Genomic DNA, 7,468 nt, shown 5'->3' with positions numbered 1-7,468 from the left:
GTTTTCTTTGTCTCGCAGGGTTTGGAAAAAATTCACCAAAAAAGCTCCAGGACTCCCGAAGAAGCTGCAATTTAGACACCCGAAAGTAAGTACTATAGTAGCATGTTCCGCGCATCTCCTATTGATTCAAGCGCTAGTTTCATCAATACCATTTGGCATTCTTGCTTATCAGTTTGATTGACCTCTATTTCTTGTAAAGTGGTTGTGGCAGGAACAAGGGAATGATTTCTGTGGATACTACGTTTGCGAGTCCATCCGCCACACGACCTGTGAGCGGGGCTACACTGACGAACAATATGAAGTACCTAAATAACAACATTCACAATTTTATTTTATTACCATCATTTGTGTTGAGTTTCATTCATTCATATATATATGTATTGACCCCCTTCTTCAAATTAGATGTTTCGGAAGCGGGATGAACTCCTAGCACCAGCTCGCATGCGAGCAATTCAAGAGGAATTGGCGGCATTCTTTCTTGACCACGTGATCACTGAAGACGGAGAATACTATGTGGACCATGAGTCCGTATGTTAGGAGATTATATTTGTAAGAGATAATTATTGTATATATGTAGCCGGTAGTGTCGGATAGATATACGAGAACTTGTTGTTCGACCAATCTCTCGGAGAAGGAGGGGTGGTCGATATCACTTCTCTGTATGCATATATGTTCATGACGATCTTCTATTTCCTTCGTTTGCTTACTAGCTAGCTAGCGTGTCTAGTGATCTCTATACGTATGTATAGTACGTAGCGTCGACCAAGCACGGACATAAGAGAGGACACTTCTCTCTATTAACTATAGCTAGCTAACATAATATATGAAACACCTTAATTAACCCCCCAAAACCCCCAACCCCCCACCCCCCTTTTCAAAAAAAACAAAAACCCCAGCCACAGAAATGCTGACGCGTGGATGCCTATTGGTCCCGGTTGGTGCCACCAACCGGGACCAAAGGCCCTCCTGCCTGGACTCCGCGCACAGGCCACGTGGAGGCCCATCTGTCCCGGTTCTGGATTGAACCGGGACTAAAGGGACAGGGCATTAGTACCGACCCTTTAGTCCCGGTTCAGGAATCGGGACAACAGGCCCTTACGAACCGGGACAACAGGCCATTTTTCTACTAGTGATGTTATGGCGGTTATGCTATGCATGTTTTCATTTGAATGCTTTTAAGATATGTATTGTGTAGTGTTTGAAGTTCCTGCGGCTAGCACACAAAATCTAGACAATTTTGTTTTTACTCCACTAACTTTAGGGATCGGCTAGGTGCGACCACCGCCACCGGATACTACACTAACTTTTAGGGGATCGGTTAGAAACATAGTTTTAAATAGCGCGCTAAGCCTCTTAGCGGTGAACCTCTTGTAAACGCTATAGCGCGCTATTTAAAATGTTTATTCATTTGTTTGGACCAATGTCTCTTAGCGCAAGACCTTTTGTAAATGCTATAGCGTGCTATAGCGGAGCTATAGCGGGCTATTTAAAACAATGGTTATAAATGCCCTTATAAGTTGTAGCTATCAGCCAGGGTTCCTTGGTGGTGGCCAGGTGAGAAGGGCATTCATTGGGTCATGGATGGCCACCCACGTGAAGTTTCTTGGTAGTAGCAGTCCTTGGGTCTTTTCATGTTGCTTAGAATATTGTGCTTTCGTTTTATTCGGTCGTGCCTTACTTATGGGGTTCTAGAACTCTTTCTATCTTGATGAATACAGATGTAGCTCTCCTACATAAATAACATATGCAAAAAAATCTGTTACTATATGGCAAAAAAACAACTTGATGAGGCACTAACAAATGATTTCCAATCAGGGTATGGGCACCATTGTTCTTATGCCTGGAGGAGTACATTAGTGTCCAACCCAATGTTTATAAATTGTGTGGAACCTGTCGACGGAAAACATAGAAACAATTAACCTTCTATTAAGATATCCAGAAGTAGACTGTCTTCTGACGGGTTGGGAAACAAGTGTCCACCTAGCTGGTTGCCTAATTAGTACCCGTTGTCTGATCCAAATACGCAAGCAAGGATAACAATGATTGGATAATGGTGCAGAGAAGAACGATAGCTGCTGCTACTACCGCTAAGACCAACCATGGATTTTTTAGATGATTATGCCACAACCAGGCCATCCATCTATTTACGCAATTCTGATAATACTCTTCCATCATACGGCAGACAGATTTAAGATAGTGCACACCGTTCTGATCAAAGTCCACATTCTTACCCAGCTTACTGAAAAGAGTTGACACTTCTTCATCAGTACGCATGTGGTGTAGGATTATTCCTTTGCGAGCAAGCAGTGCAACATCACAGGGGGTACTAACAAGCTGGGACATAAAAGCGATATAGGAAGTGACATCATTTCCATACTGCGAGCATGTTTGCTCAAATGCAACCAAGTTCCTGAAGAGGCAAATGGTATTTTCATCAATAAGCAAGCATGGAATTTCCACCTCACCCTTGTCAAAAGTTATGTCCAGAAGAGAAGGCGGGTTATGTTTGTTGTGCTCTTTGCACTTAAACTCAATTCCAGCTTCATGATACTGTTCCGCTTGTCGCCATCGATTCAGTGTCTGACAAGAACTTATATGAGATGCCTGCTGATTGATAGACAACTCTTCGAAATAACTTCTTTTGTAATATGTGTGCCACAAAGTTGTGAGAGGATGCAACCATCAGTTTCTAATTTGACAATGCTGCTCTGGTTGAATCCTTTGTTGAGGCCGGAAGTACATATGACACAAATGGAGCAAGTGGTGGAAGTCTGTTTGCCCATCAAAATTACGAGCAACTGTTGTGTACTTCTGAATATTGAGTTCTAAATATTTACGGACCTTTTCTGTAAGTAGATCTACAGCATCGTGTCCAACAAGTAACCCATATATTCTCTTCACAATGGAAAATGGTAATTGGTTCTCAAGAAGAAGTAGGTCGCGAAATACATGGGCGTGGTGCCATTCAGAAATTGGGTCACATTTGGGTTGGTCGGGATCCTTCCGATCATAGCATTGTTCGCCCGTAATAATATGCCCAAGTTCCACACTTTCTGTTGAACATAAATCAGATGATGTCCCAGCAATCAATCTCATACTTTCAGTACGTGTTCCCTCATTTGATGCATGCTCCGTAATCTCCTCTGGTTGTGCTATTGTGTATTGAAGTGGTTCTCCCCCCTGATAATTACTACCACATGCATTCTGTTCACTAACACACCAATTTAAGTCGTTCGTTCCACCTAGATAAACAAGCACAAAGCATCCATCAAGCAGGAGCATTCGCAGGAACATGTCACTTTCCAGAGAAACTTCCTCAGAATAGCAACTCCTTGCCTGCTTCTCAAGACTCTCCATCATTGTTAGATAGACCTCTAACTTTTTCCCGCAGTTCAGTTTAAGAACATAATCTAAGCAGTTCCATTTTACTTTCTCCATAAACTGCAGGGAAGAATTTCCATGGTAATAAGAACCTATGGACATAACTTTTGGTTCATAAGATAACTTGTCAACTTGCTTAATATGTTTTGGAACTCGGAAAATTATGCACAATTTTCTTCGCTGCTCGTGATCTTTGTAAATTGATCTATAGTAAGTTAGCTTCCTTGCCATCAAATTCTCCAATTCGTCGATGTTCATAGTTTCTGCTCTACTCATCTCACCTTGCGCCATCATTTTAGTTACCCAAGAACGTCATATTAATTCACGATAGCTAGCAGGTAGCAGAGAGAGGTAAAGAAAGACAATTAGATCAATATTACTAAAAGCAAGTAGTAAGAATAACATTCTGATATATACAAAGAGTAACAAAATTATCTAAGGTAACTATTGGAAACATAGTTCATCAGCCTAGACATACTCAATGTTAGAAGCTCCCACATCAGGTGGGTTCTGGGGAAGGATATTATACAAGGCAAGCTTTACCCCTACACAGTGCAATGCAGAGAGGCCGCGTCGAACTCGGTACTTCTTGGCACAAGTGGGAAGTAGTTCGCCTTCTATATTTCATAAGCCTGTTAATGAAAAAATATACTGAAGAGTTCATGATATCAATAGTCCAACGGCTAGGACTTACATTTCTACTATACAATCATGGCCAAAATATACAGCCGAATCATATAAATATGCATCTGAAACCAAATGACCGCGGTAAGCATAGTATAAAACCAGCTGAAGAATCTGAACTATTTCGTAGAGCATACTTTCAATTATAAACCCAAATAGTAGTAACCTATTTCAATTGTCACTGATCATGTTTCCTGTCTCACCAAACACACCCAATATATAGCTCCTGCATGTCCACCTCCCAATTTACTTCAATTCGTAGACAGATCTATAAGAAATCTATATCGTTCCTATGACTTGAATTCAACGTACTTGGTATTATTATATTTTTAATCGACCAATGTGCTGCGTTAATGACATATCAATTCCACTCACTGTCTGAACACCCACAAATGCCATAATCTGCGAGTGAAAAATGAAAAATATTGCGTGGTTCACCAGACTGATATTTTTCTCACTTAGTTTGAATTCGACTTGAGGCTATCGTGAAGACAAAATTTATCTGGAATGAAAATGACCTATATTAATTAAACTAGGCGAGCAACACATCGGGAGGAATTTCATTACCGTCTCATGGCGTCCGAATTCTCCCCAGAGCAACATTTGAGATCGAAGTTGGCCTACTTTTCTCCCGCGGTATTCAAGCCGGTTTCCATCACAACGCGGCAGCCGAGCTTCATCGGAAATATTGATCGAACATGAGGAAAGAACGAGAGAGGGCGAGGAAGGCGCAAGCAAAAGAACTGATCAGTCAGCGAATCATCCAAAACCCTACTTCCTCCTGAAGGGAATCTAAGGCAGCCCGGCCAAAGCGGTCTAAATTATCGTGAGCGAAATTTTCTTCCATGGAACCAGCCAACCTGCATGCAACTGCGCTCCTCTTACCCATGCATGTCTATCACTAGCGAGGCCCAATAAAGGGGCGATTAATAGCCACATGCAGTGGTTCTCGACTATTCACATCGGATCGCCATTAATATAGGATCACCAGCGTCATCTTCTTTCGACTATCCTGCATTACATTTGCTTTTTTATATACCTATATCTATACCAATATAAAAAGACTCAAATGGACAGATTCAAACTATCTTGACCGTCAAATCATGTTATCTAGCGGTTCGAATCGTTCCAATGTTGAGCACCAAGCACGTTTAACGCTCTAATTACCCATCACTGTCATTGGTTATAAACACGTTTTGACTCAACACTATCTCTTGAAATTTGCCAGGTAATTAATATCTTACTATTCCTGCGAAAAAGTGATTGATATCTTACCAAATAGCAACATGCAATAGATATATCTTACCTAATATAACGTGCAACCAACATCCTACCTAATATAAACGTGCATTGCACGTACATTATTACTAGTCTAACTAAAGGCACTACATGCATATCTAATGCTCCCTCGGACGCCCAGGTTTTCGGTAATTACAAGCACTCTTAGAAACCAGTTTACCTGATTTGGCGTGGACGACCTGATATGTAACACCCTCGTGCTGCTCGGGGATGAAGGCTCTGCGGACTCATCGTCGACGGCGGCCATGGCGAGATGCATCGAGCTGCTCCGTGCCCCTGCACTAGCTAACGGCGAGCTTCACGTACTACTTTTTTTAGGGGATCACGCACTACACTATTAGTGTGACCTTTAACTAACACTACTAGTGCCTTTAACTAACACTACTACTAGGAGTTTTAAGGATGTTTACCCGATCTGTTTCTACGCTTAGCTATATATCTCAAGATTTTAAAGCGGCGGCTAGTACTCTTGCACGGTACAAGACAGACACGCGCACGCCAGTAGAGAGGGAACCGGCCGGCCCAACCGATCACAACGCTGAATCATTTGGCAGTCGGCCAGGAATTAATCTTCGGATGTGGACACCCACCGACCCACGTTGAGGTGCTGCCATCTCCGATCGATCCGCCATGGCTGTATCTGTATAAATGCGTTCGTCAAGCAGCTAGTTGAGATGCCACCCACGAAACAAGGAAGGAACCATGGCTGCTCCCAAAGCTCTCATCTGCGCCATGATCATACTACTTGGAGTCGTCGGCTTCACTTGCCCTCGCGCCTCGGCAGGGCGTGTGCCATCGGTCGCTCCGGTGCCGGTCCGTTGTGCATCCACTGGCGAATCGAACATAGTATCTGCAGGAACAGGTGAGTATTATTGCCACTTAGTTTTGGGCACGAGCTCGTACGTGACGCTTGCGCCGGCCGTGATATCTATATATCTGCTAGGAATAGGAGGATGCGGTGGCAGCGCTCCAGCTGCCGCAGAAGAGAAGGCCCTGTTCCCGGTGCGCCTTCCGCCCCGCATCCCGCCGTCGCGCGAAAACCTGCTCAAAGCTCCACCAGGAAGCATCCACTAAGGTGACGGGCAAATAAGATGGATCCACTATGGTGACGGGCAAATAAGATGGATCCACTAAGTCGTAATGATGTAACAGTTGTGGTTATCGTGCATGTATGCCACCATGGGAAGCATAGCATCGTATGTTTCAATTCACTGGTCTGTTTCGACGTATATGTTCTAATAGCAACTCGATCTCGCTGAAATGTTAAATCGGGTTTATTAATTGGCACACGTTTTTATGCTAGCTGCGGTGAAACGTTAGATCGAATTTATTAGTTCAACAAATTATTATGCTCCAAATGTTGCACTAAAGAATTTTGAATGGTAGCGACTATAAAGTTCAATGAACAAACTAAAATGTGCTTGATTGTGATGATATGGGCCGAGAAGCGAGGGATTCGCTGTAACCAATAATTGTACACCCGATGGAGTTCATCTTAGAACAAGGTCAAATGGTAACGGCCTAGAGAACTCGCAAAGTCACTTTTACCGGCACCCGGAGCTACCGGCAACGCACACCCAATGGGTTCAGCCACATGGTGTGTATCCCAATACAGTTGCATGTATTTGACATCTTTTTCTGGCTTTAAGTGTTGGCATTTCTCTCTTGTGGGTTCCACCATTTACAGGTAAAGGTAGCATGCATTGTCCTATCCTTCTATTTTTCTTTCACATGGGTACAGGTTATGACACATTCACTCTCTCCTCTCCCACCAACAAAACATCATTTTATTCACCCCATGACAATTTTAATCATTCATATCTTTCAAGTTATAATTTTGTTTTTGAAATAATTTATATATTTGAGTTAGTAGCGCAAAGACCTTTAGAACAAGGTCATTCTTGGATATATTTCAAAACACGTTAATTTTTCAACATTTAAATTAACATATTTCACTCAATATATTTTGTGTGGAACAGCTTATTTTAGTGTTCGATACTGATATTTGTGATCAGTGAAATACGTTTCAATTTTGTCGGAAATACACAATGAAATTAGTTTTAAAATATATTTTGTAATGAGTGAAATCAGTTTTTGAAACGAT

At 42.3% G+C, this 7,468-nt stretch overlaps 1 long non-coding RNA gene and 1 pseudogene across 1 annotated transcript; one reads left to right on the top strand and one right to left on the bottom strand.

Moving 5' to 3' along the window:
* Window positions 1-1,992: 1,992 nt before the first annotated feature.
* Window positions 1,993-3,675, bottom strand: LOC147981556 (UPF0481 protein At3g47200-like; annotated as a pseudogene).
* A 1,714-nt stretch (window positions 3,676-5,389) lies between these two features.
* Window positions 5,390-6,666, top strand: LOC147981555 (uncharacterized). Its single transcript, XR_015598958.1, has 2 exons — window positions 5,390-6,226; window positions 6,308-6,666. It is a non-coding gene; the product is annotated as an uncharacterized LOC147981555 (long non-coding RNA).
* Window positions 6,667-7,468: the final 802 nt, after the last annotated feature.

Source organism: Triticum urartu, chromosome 3A (assembly GCF_056163025.1).
Source record: "Triticum urartu cultivar PI428250 chromosome 3A, HENAU_Tu73, whole genome shotgun sequence".
NCBI lineage: Eukaryota > Viridiplantae > Streptophyta > Magnoliopsida > Poales > Poaceae > Triticum > Triticum urartu.
This window is presented reverse-complemented; position numbering and strand designations above follow the sequence as displayed.